This window comes from Bufo bufo, chromosome 3, assembly GCF_905171765.1.
Source record: "Bufo bufo chromosome 3, aBufBuf1.1, whole genome shotgun sequence".
In the NCBI taxonomy this organism is placed as follows: domain Eukaryota; kingdom Metazoa; phylum Chordata; class Amphibia; order Anura; family Bufonidae; genus Bufo; species Bufo bufo.
In genome coordinates this window covers 533,283,553-533,295,810 of record NC_053391.1, presented here as the reverse complement: position 1 = coordinate 533,295,810, position 12,258 = coordinate 533,283,553, and positions in this window count along the sequence as shown.

Genomic DNA, 12,258 nt, shown 5'->3' with positions numbered 1-12,258 from the left:
TTTTGTCAGTGTTTTGCATGAGTATTTGGTCAGTAATTGCAAGTCAAAAACTGGTCCAAAACAGAGAAAATTTAATAGAATTATTTGCATCTCATCTGTGTTTTGAACACACTCCTGCTTTTGGCTTACAAATTCTAATCAAATACTGATGCAAAACACTGACCAAACCCTGACTAAAAGAAAGTATTAGCTACGATGAATTTGGGTCAAGTTGGTGGAGTGATTTGTGTGGTTCATTCCAATAACACACAACACTGCTCCCATATGTCAATAATCCAACTGCCATATTTAATCCATCCAGCAAGATCGGCCCACCTGGTTTTAACCCAAATACATTTTGAAAGCAAAATAAAACCATTAATTTCATAGTATGGAGGGATCCCAGATCTTATGAAGGGATCCACATGGGCAAAAATTTTGTTGCACTGCACAGTGACATAGAATTTGTTTAACATTTTTTGTGGCTGTCAGGCCTCTTGCACACGAATGTGTGCGCCCCATGGTCGTGCTGCGGCCCGCAAATTGTGGGCCAAAATGCACGAACACTCACTGTGGGGCAGCCGCAGCAGATCGCGGACCCATTCACTTTAATGTCTCCGCGATCTGGCCGTTTCGCAAAAAGATAGGACATGTTCTATCTTTTTGCGGAACGGAACTACGGGATGAAACTCAACAGAAACACTCCATAGTGCTTCCGTAGTGTTCCGTTCCGTGCTTCCGTTCCGCACCATTCTGCATCTCCGGATTTGCGGACCCATTGAAGTGAATGGGTCCGCATCCGTGATGCGTAATGCACACGGAACGGTGCCCGTGTACTGAGGATCCACAAATGCGGTCCGCAATATGGCCACGGAGCGCACACAGAGTGATGAAGAATAACATTTTCCATAACAGAACATGGTATCTAGGAATGATGAATTTGAGTCCAGGTGGTGCGATTTTTCTGGTAATACCGCCATAGTTCCGACCAAAAATGATTGCAAAAATGACGCAAACAAATTTTTTTGCTAAAAGAATGTATTAGCAACAATGAATTTGGGTCGAGTTGGTGCTGTGATTTGTGTAGTTTATTTTGATAACCAAAGACTCTCGCCCCGTATGGCAATAATCTATTTGCCATGTTTGATCCATTTAGCAACCTTTTTTAACCTAATTTGTAAGGAGTTATTTGACCCTAGGCGTTCCGCGTCCAACTTCCTGGAGGGATAACTGTTCTGTGATGTACTTATATGTCCAGGGCTGCAAACATGCTGCACTGAAGGGATCACCATATATCTACCCGACAGGTGTGGGATATACGCTCAACATCGTTCGTCATAGGGAACGGTAATTATAATAGTGGAGCAGGCTAATTTATTTGGTAAAAGACTAATTTATTTGGTAAAAGACTAATCTTTTTGCCAATGTTTTTGTTAATAAAATAATTTGCCAGATAAAAGAATAATTTTTCCAACAAAAAATGATGATCAACATGTGGGCAACTCTGCTGTGTGAAGAATCAATTTATTTGCACTGCCCACAGGGTGTTAAAGACAACTCTGTAACACTAAATCACAGTAACTGGCTAACAGCTATTAATGTTGACACGCCATAGATAGTAGAATGAGACAGGTGTATCACCCCAATTTGTGACTCAGGGCTTAATAGAATTGTTTATCTATTAATAAATGTGGACACGCCACAAACAGTAGAAAGAGACCATTGTGTCTAATGACCGTGTGGCTGCCATAAAGCAATTTTGTTAATGATTTGTAAATGCTGTTAAAAAAAAAGCTGTCCAGGCAAGATGGCAGCACCCATAATCATGTTCAGGAAATGGAATGAAAAAAAATCTGTAATCAGAAAATAAAAACTAATTAGAAAAAAGGATAAGTGTCGCTATCTGATTTTAATGGTAGAAAAAAATGTTAGTAAAACATTTCCTTTAAATTTAGGTCTTGGGTAAATGACTGGTCATCATCTTAAATTCCCAAGTTTTCCAGTCTCTACTATTCTTAAAATTTGCTTTCAAAATTAAAACCTTTAAATCGTTCATGGAGTGTCCTGGCCCAGATAAATGGTTTCCCACAGTTGTATCGGCCTTCTGTTTTATAGTGTACGATCTTATACCGGATAGTCATAAAATAGAGACCTTTTGCATGCTACTAAAAATACATAAAGAAGGGAAACCTGACAGACCAATCATATTAGATATTAGGACCGTAACCAAAGACATCTCAGGTTGGATAGAGAATATTCTAAAACCTTTTGGTGAGGAGACCCAGTTATATCCAAGACACCACAGGCATTCTCTGCAAGCTATCAGCTCTTGTTCCAATACCAATACCAGTACAACACAACAATATGAGTTTCTCTAATTTAATATCCCCCACAAGGATGGCATAGCCGCAGGGGTGGATTGGTCATAGAGGGAAATTTCCCATTGGGCCAATGCCCAGGACGCTGCCCAAGCCCCTCCTCTCTGCAACAGGGTATATAATGAGCTCTCAGCAATAATTAAACCTACTCATGTACCCAGCCAGCAACCGCACATGCTCTCCTGAATTCAACTAAGGCCCACACTTCACCTCTTAATCCCCCTTCTGCACATCTTAAAGAGGACCTTTATGACCTTTCACCACTCTTGACATGCTTGTTTTAATAGCTTCTTGCATTCTATATGTAATAACAATTCTGGAACATCTATTCTTATGGCTCTAAGCTGTAAAATTCCTTTATTATTTCCACTAGAAGTTATGAATCAATTGCAATTAGCCTTCAGTTAGGGTACAGAGGGGAGGTAACAAGTTGGGGGGATGTCCCTGCCCAGTCTGAACATGACAGCACTGATTGCATAGAGTGAGTCTGTGCAGGTACACCCCCCAACTGGTTACCACCTCACTGTACCCGTACTGGAGGCTAATAGCAATTCATTCATACAGTAACTTCTAATAGAAATAATAAAGGAATGGCATAACATAGAGCCATAAGAATAAATGGTCCAGAATTGTTATTACATGGAGAATGCATGAAGCTATTGAAACAAACATATCAGGAGTGGTGAAAGGTCCTCTTTAAGCAGAGACAACTGGATGAGGGGAACAGAAAATGACATCTATTGATGGCCACCACAGAGGGCCAAATTTTTGGGGCAATATATGGCTATGATTATATAGTGCTGCACTGTAATATGTGATTCTGATAGGACAGCATTGTGCTCCATGGTATTGCTGACCCTGCCCACTTGTGTTGCCCCGCCTTCTGTCAGTTTGGATACGTCAACAACATGGGGCCACTTTTAGTTTTTTTTTCCAGGGCCACTTTAGGTCCCCATTCCCCCCCTGCATAGCCGCATGCCAGTACTTCCTACAAAAAAAAATAATCTTGCTATGAAGACTGCCCTTTAACTTATCAGGTATGTACTTCACCACAATTCCTCTTCATTTAGAAAGACCTGCAGTGTATAGGGAGCGCCATGAGCAGTAGAATTTCACCAAAGTATGCCAATCTGGCCAAACTTGAGGAGAAGTTTCTATTGACCTGCATCTGAGGGGGTTCAATGACACCATCGCTGTTCCCGTCATTGTGCCCAGTTTTTACAAAGGAATGTGATTTGCGACAAAGTAATTTGTAACTAATCTAATTTCTTTGAGAAATTCGACGAAGCTGCAAAATCAAAATTTTATTAACTTTGCTCATCACTAGTACTTCTGGTATATACCTATTGTTTTTGTTTACAAGTTATTATTTCACATTTGTTTTTTAGGTTTGACATGAAATTAAAATATATATATTGTATATAGGGCACATTGGGCATAAAACAGTATATAGGGCACATTGGGCATAAAACAAGGTCTGAAACCAATAGGAAGATTAGTATCCATCTATCGCCTATAGAACATTATGTAACAAAAGGAATAGAGAAGGAAGAAATGGAAAGAGGAAAAAGGAAAGAAGAAAAATTTATAACAGAACAGAAATAAGAAATTAAAAAGAGAAAAAAGAAGCCACTGAAGTCAATAGAGGCATTGTCATTTTGATTCATTGATCATGTTCTTTTTTGTTTTTTTTGTTTTCTGTCTGGACTTCTTTTAGACTGTAAAAAATCTCTTTGGTCCATCTTGGGCCCTTTTATAATCACTTTATATTGTATATTTGTCACCATAACTTATTCATAGATGTCTCTAATAGGGATGAGCGAACCCGAACTGTATAGTTCGGGTTCGTACCGAATTTTGGGGTGTCCGTGACACGGACCCGAACCCGAACATTTTCGTAAAAGTCCGGGTTCGGGTTCGGTGTTCGGCGCTTTCTTGGCGCTTTTTGAAAGGCTGCAAAGCAGCCAATCAACAAGCGTCATACTACTTGCCCCAAGAGGCCATCACAGCCTTGCCTACTATTGGCATGGCTGTGATTGGCCAGTGCAGCATGTGACCCAGCCTCTTTATAAGCTTGGGTCATGTAGCGCTGCACTTCACTCTGCTGATTCAAGCATAGGGAGAGGTTGCAGCTGCGACGTTAGGGCGAGATTAGGCAGATTAACTCCTCCAAAAGACTTCATTCTGTGATCGATCTGCAGCTGTGGATCATTGAAGTGCTATTATTGATTTGCTCACTTTTTTGAGGCTGCCCAGAGCGTTTTTAGATCACTTTTTTTCTGGGGTGATCGGCGGCCATTTTGTGACTTGTGGTGCGCCAGCACGAGCTATCACCAAGTGTATTTAACCATCGATAGTGTGGTTATTTTGTGCTATATCCTACATCAGCTGCAGGCTGAGCCTGTGTCACCGAAGTGCATTTAACCATCAACAGTCTGGTTATTTTTTGGCCATATACTACATCAGCTGCAGGCTGAGTCTGTTTCACCCAAGTGCATTTAACCATCAACAGTCTGATTATTTTTTGGCCATATACTACATCAGCTGCAGGCTGAGCCTGTGTCACCCAAGTGCATTTAACCATCAACAGTGTGGTTATTTTTTGGCCATATATTACATCAGGGGCAAGTTGAGCCTGTCACCCAGCGCCTAAAAAATAGACCTGACATTTCTATTCAACCAAATCTGCACAGTTTTAGCTGATCAAGTTATTTGTAGTGACCGTCAAAGCAGACTTTTTGTTCTGGGTTGAAAAAGCATTCCCAAATTTGCCATTCTGAAAATAACTAGTTTGTGGTATTTGAGGCCTACTTGAAATCTATCCCAAAAAGAAAATCTTACATTGAAGTTATTGATAGTGTCATTCAGAAAAACCTAAGACACACGCTAGCGTGCTGATAGAAGTGTCATTCTGTGATTAAACCTATAACTGTCACACAGCGCAAAAAAAAACAGGTCTCACATCTCTATTCAACCAAATCTGCACAGTTTTAGCTGGTCAAGTTATTTGTAGTGACCGTCAAAGCAGACTTTTTGTTCTGGGTTGAAAAAGCATTCCCAAATTTGCCATTCTGAAAATAACTAGTTTGTGGTATTTGAGGCCTACTTGAAATCTATCCCAAAAAGAAAATCTTACATTGAAGTTATTGATAGTGTCATTCAGAAAAACCTAAGACACACGCTAGCGTGCTGATAGAAGTGTCATTCTGTGATTAAACCTATAACTGTCACACAGCGCAAAAAAAAACAGGTCTCACATCTCTATTCAACCAAATCTGCACAGTTTTAGCTGGTCAAGTTATTTGTAGTGACCGTCAAAGCAGACTTTTTGTTCTGGGTTGAAAAAGCATTCCCAAATTTGCCATTCTGAAAATAACTAGTTTGTGGTATTTGAGGCCTACTTGAAATCTATCCCAAAAAGAAAATCTTACATTGAAGTTATTGATAGTGTCATTCAGAAAAACCTAAGACACACGCTAGCGTGCTGATAGAAGTGTCATTCTGTGATTAAACCTATACCTGTCACACAGCGCAAAAAAAAACAGGTCTTACATCTCTATTCAACCAAATCTGCACAGTTTTAGCTGGTCAAGTTATTTGTAGTGACCGTCAAAGCAGACTTTTTGTTCTGGGTTGAAAAAGCATTCCCAAATTTGCCATTCTGAAAATAACTAGTTTGTGGTATTTCAGGCCTACTTGAAATCTATCCCAAAAAGAAAATCTTACATTGAAGTTATTGATAGTGTCATTCAGAAAAACCTAAGACACACGCTAGCGTGCTGATAGAAGTGTCATTCTGTGATTAAACCTATACCTGTCACACAGCGCAAAAAAAAACAGGTCTCACATCTCTATTCAACCAAATCTGCACAGTTTTAGCTGGTCAAGTTATTTGTAGTGACCGTAAAAGCAGACTTTTTGTTCTGGGTTGAAAAAGCATTCCCAAATTTGCCATTCTCAAAATTGTGGTGAACGGGAACAATGAGGAAAACATCTAATAAGGGACGCAGACGTGGACATGGTCGTGGTGGTGTTAGTGGACCCTCTGGTGCTGGGAGAGGACGTGGCCGTTCTGCCACAGCCACACGTCCTAGTGAACCAACTACCTCAGGTCCCAGTAGCCAGCAGAATTTACAGCGATATTTGGTGGGGCCCAATGCCGTTCTAAGGATGGTAAGGCCTGAGCAGGTACAGGCATTAGTCAATTGGGTGGCCGACAGTGGATCCAGCACGTTCACATTATCTCCCACCCAGTCTTCTGCAGAAAGCGCACAGATGGCGCATGCAAACCAAGCCCATCGGTCTGTCACATCACCCCCATGCATATCAGGGAAACTGTCTGAGCCTCAAGTTATGCAGCAGTCTCTTATGCTGTTTGAAGACTCTGCTGCCAGGGTTTCCCAAGGGCATCCACCTAGCCCTTCCCCAGGGGTGGAAGAGATAGAATGCACTAACGCACAACCACTTATTTTTCCTGATGATGAGGACATGGGAATACCACCTCAGCACGTCTCTGATGATGACCAAACACAGGTGCCAACTGCTGCGTCTTTCTGCAGTGTGCAGACTGAACAGGAGGTCAGGGATCAAGACTGGGTGGAAGACGATGCAGGGGACGATGAGGTCCTAGACCCCACATGGAATGAAGGTCGTGCCACTGACTTTCACAGTTCGGAGGAAGAGGCAGTGGTGAGACCGAGCCAACAGCGTAGCAAAAGAGGGAGCAGTGGGCAAAATCAGAACACCCGCCGCCAAGAGACTCCGCCTGCTACTGACCGCCGCCATCTGGGACCGAGCACCCCAAAGGCAGCTTCAAGGAGTTCCCTGGCATGGCACTTCTTCAAACAATGTGCTGACGACAAGACCCGAGTGGTTTGCACGCTGTGCCATCAGAGCCTGAAGCGAGGCATTAACGTTCTGAACCTTAGCACAACCTGCATGACCAGGCACCTGCATGCAAAGCATGAACTGCAGTGGAGTAAACACCTTAAAAACAAGGAAGTCACTCAGGCTCCCCCTGCTACCTCTTCTGCTGCCGCCGCCTCGGCCTCTTCTGCTGCTGCTGCCGCCGCCTCGGCCTCTTCCTCCGCCTCTGAAGGAACGTTGGCACCTGCCGCCCAGCAAACATGGGATGTACCACCAACACCACCACCTGCGTCACCAAGCATCTCAACCATGTCACACGGCAGCGTTCAGCTCTCCATCTCACAAACATTTGAGAGAAAGCGTAAATTCTCACCTAGCCACCCTCGATCCCTGGCCCTGAATGCCAGCATTTCTAAACTACTGGCCTATGAAATGCTGTCATTTAGGCTGGTGGACACACACAGCTTCAAACAGCTCATGTCACTTGCTGTCCCACAGTATGTTGTTCCCAGCCGCCACTACTTCTCCAAGAGAGCCGTGCCTTCCCTGCACAAACAAGTGTCCGATAAAATCAAGTGTGCACTGCGCAACGCCATCTGTGGCAAGGTCCACCTAACCACAGATACGTGGACCAGTAAGCAAGGCCAGGGACGCTATATCTCCCTAACTGCACACTGGGTAAATATAGTGGCGGCTGGGCCCCAGGCGGAGAGCTATTTGGCGCACGTCCTTCCGCCGCCAAGGATCGCAGGGCAACATTCTTTGCCTCCTGTCTCCTCCTCCTCCTACTCAGCATCCTCCTCCTCTTCTTCCACCTGCTCATCCAGTCAGCCACACACCTTCACCACCAACTTCAGCACAGCACGGGGTAAACGTCAGCAGGCCATTCTGAAACTCATATGTTTGGGGGACAGGCCCCACACCGCACAGGAGTTGTGGCGGGGTATAGAACAACAGACCGCTGAGTGGTTGCTGCCGGTGAGCCTCAAGCCCGGCCTGGTGGTGTGCGATAATGGGCGAAATCTCGTTGCAGCTCTGGGACTAGCCGGTTTGACGCACATCCCTTGCCTGGCGCATGTGCTGAATTTGGTGGTGCAGAAGTTCATTCGCAACTACCCCGACATGTCACAGCTGCTGCATAAAGTGCGGGCCGTCTGTTCGCGCTTCCGGCGTTCACACCCTGCCGCTGCTCGCCTGTCTGCGCTACAGCGTAACTTTGGCCTTCCCGCTCACCGCCTCATATGCGACGTGCCCACCAGGTGGAACTCCACCTTGCATATGCTGGACAGACTGTGCGAGCAGCAGCAGGCCATAGTGGAGTTTCAGCTGCAGCACGCACGGGTCAGTCGCACTGTGGATCAGACCCACTTCACCACCAATGACTGGGCCTCCATGCGAGACCTGTGTGCCCTGTTGCGCTGTTTCGAGTACTCCACCAACATGGCCAGTGGCGATGACGCCGTTATTAGCGTTACAATACCACTTCTATGTCTCCTTGAGAAAACACTTAGGGCGATGATGGAAGAGGAGTTGGCCCAGGAGGAAGAGGGGTCATTTTTAGCACTTTCAGGCCAGTCTCTTCGAAGTGACTCAGAGGGAGGTTTTTTGCAACACCAGAGGCCAGGTACAAATGTGGCCAGACAGGGCCCACTACTGGAGGACGAGGAGGACGAGGATGAGGAGGAGGTGGAGGAGGATGAGGATGAAGCATGTTCACAGCGGGGTGGCACCCAAAGCAGCTCGGGCCCATCACTGGTGCGTGGCTGGGGGGAAACACAGGACAATGACGATATGCCTCCCACAGAGGACAGCTTGTCCTTACCTCTGGGCAGCCTGGCACACATGAGCGACTATATGCTGCAGTGCCTTGCCAACGACAGCAGAGTTGCCCACATTTTAACGTGTGCGGACTTCTGGGTTGCCACCCTGCTGGATCCCCGGTACAAAGACAATGTGCCCACCTTACTTCCTACACTGGAGCGTGATAGGAAGATGCTCGAGTACAAGCGCACGTTGGTAGACGCGCTACTGAGAGCATTCCCAAATGTCACAGGGGAACCAGTGGAAGCCCAAGGCGAAGGCAGAGGAGGAGCAAGAGGTCGCCAATGCAGCTGTGTCACGCCCAGCTCCTCTGAGGGCAGGGTTAGCATGGCAGAGATGTGGAAAAGTTTTGTCACCACGCCACAGCTAACTGCACCACCACCTGATACGGAACGTGTTAGCAGGAGGCAACATTTCACTAACATGGTGGAACAGTACCTGTGCACACCCCTCCACGTACTGACTGATGGTTCGGCCCCATTCAACTTCTGGGTCTCCAAATTGTCCACGTGGCCAGAGCTAGCCTTTTATGCCTTGGAGGTGTTGGCCTGCCCGGCGGCCAGCGTTTTGTCTGAACGTGTATTCAGCACGGCTGGGGGTGTCATTACAGACAAACACAGCCGCCTGTCTACAGCCAATGTGGACAAGCTGACGTTCATAAAAATGAACCAGGCATGGATCCCACAGGACCTGTCCATCCCTTGTGCAGATTAGATATTAACTACCTCCCCTTAACAATATATTATTCTACTCCAGGGCACTTCCTCATTCAATACTATTTTTAATTTCATTTTACCATTATATTGCGGGGCAACTTAAAGTTGAATGAACCTCTCCTCTGTCTGGGTGCCGGGGCCTAAATGTGTGACAGTGGCCTGTTCCAGTGGTGGGTGACGTGAAGCCTGATTCTCTGCTATGACATGAATACAGATTCTGCGCTGACATAAGGCCAGATTCTCTGTTACGGGACCGCTCTCCTCTGCCTGGGTGCCTGGGCCTAAATGTGTGACAGTGGCCTGTTCCAGTGGTGGCTGACGTGAAGCCTGATTCTCTGCTATGACATGAATACAGATTCTGCGCTGACATAAGGCCAGATTCTCTGTTACGGGACCGCTCTCCTCTGTCTGGGTGCCGGGGCCTAAATGTGTGACAGTGGCCTGTTCCAGTGGTGGGTGACGTGAAGCCTGATTCTCTGCTATGAAATGAAGACAGATTCTGCGCTGACATAAGGCCAGATTCTCTGTTACAGGACCTCTTTCCTCTGCCTGGGCCTAAATGTGTGACAGTGGCCTGTTCCAGTGGTGGGTGACGTGATGCCTGATTCTCTGCTATGACCTGAAGACAGATTCTGCGCTGACATAAGGCCAGATTCTCTGTTACGGGACCTCTCTCCTCTGCCTGGGTGCCTGGGCCTAAATGTGTAACAGTGGCCTGTTCCAGTGGTGGGTGACGTGAAGCCTGATTCTCTGCTATGACATGAATACAGATTCTGCGCTGACATAAGGCCAGATTCTCTGTTACGGGACCTCTCTCCTCTGCCTGGGTGCCTGGGCCTAAATGTGTGACAGTGGCCTGTTCCAGTGGTGGGTGACGTGATGCCTGATTTTCTGCTATGACATGAAGACAGATTCTGCGCTGACATAAGGCCAGATTCTCTGTTACGGGACCGCTCTCCTCTGTCTGGGTGCCGGGGCCTAAGTGTGTGACAGTGGCCTGTTCCAGTGGTGGGTGACGTGAAGCCTGATTCTCTGCTATGACATGAAGACTGATTCTGCGCTGACATGAAGCCAGATTCTCTGCTATGGCATGAAGAGACTGATTCTCTGCTGACATGAAGCCAGATTCTTTGCTATGGCATGAAGAGACTGATTCTCTGCTGACGTGAAGCCAGATTCTCTGCTATGGGACCTCTGTCCAATTGATATTGGTTCATTTTTATTTTTTTAATTTTAATTTTAATTCATTTCCCTATCCACATTTGTTTGCAGGGGATTTACCTACATGTTGCTGCCTTTTGCAGCCCTCTAGCTCTTTCCTGGGCTGTTTTACAGCCTTTTTAGTGCCCAAAAGTTCGGGTCCCCATTGACTTCATTAGGGACGAAGTTCTCGAACCCGAACATCCAGGTGTTCGCTCAACTCTAGTCTCTAATATTGGATGAATGCTAAATATTCATTTATGTTGTTTTTCATATACTATATTCAGGGTTTTCACCTCCCCGCTGTTCTGGGTTTCAGCTAACAATTGCTTGCATAATGTGCATATCTCACTAATATATATATTTTTTTTACATGTTTTTGGTTTGCATAGCATGCCTGCATTTACTTATTCAGTCTATTACTATTTAGGATCAATTCATTAGTTATGCTGATGGATATTTATGTACATTTAGCGCATGCACATGAATCATGCTTTATTCATAAAATTATTGGATACTGGTATTGTACAATTAATATATATATATATATATATATATATATATATATATCTTTTAAACACAATGGCATACAATTTTTCCAGGATCACATGGTGGATAATGTTTCCATTCACGTGGACATGATCATGCAATAGATTATATTTATTTAATTAAGAATTATGTTGTTTTTATTTTATTTGTTGCTAGCTTTAAGTCTTTAGGCACAAGAGAACTTTGTGTAGGCACATTGCTGTTTGGCTCTACATATTATATATAGGAGAGTGTAATAATGCTCTACTTCTGGTATGTGGAATACATGGTGGGACCTATGTCTGGCCATGTGCTTTGGTTATGAATTTATAATCTACATCATTATTCTTCTGTAACATGTGGGCTTAACATTATTTTGGTTTAAACACTGTATAGTAGAAAGCAATATCATATCAGTTGCGGTTTATGGAAAGCACTTCTGGCTATGCACTGTAGCAAACATAAGCAGCTTGACTCTGGGAATGCCAGTGATTTCATGGTGCGGTACTAATCTTTGAAATGTGCATACCATGTCAGGTTGATACAGGCGATTACTATATAAGTTTTAATTACTTTGACTATATATATATATATACACTCACCTAAAGAATTATTAGGAACACCTGTTCTATTTCCCATTAATGCAATTCTCTAGTCAACCAATCACATGGCAGTTGCTTCAATGCATTTAGGGGGGTGGTCCTGGTCAAGACAATCTCCTGAACTCCAAACTGAATGTCAGAATGGGAAAGAAAGGTGATTTAAGCAAT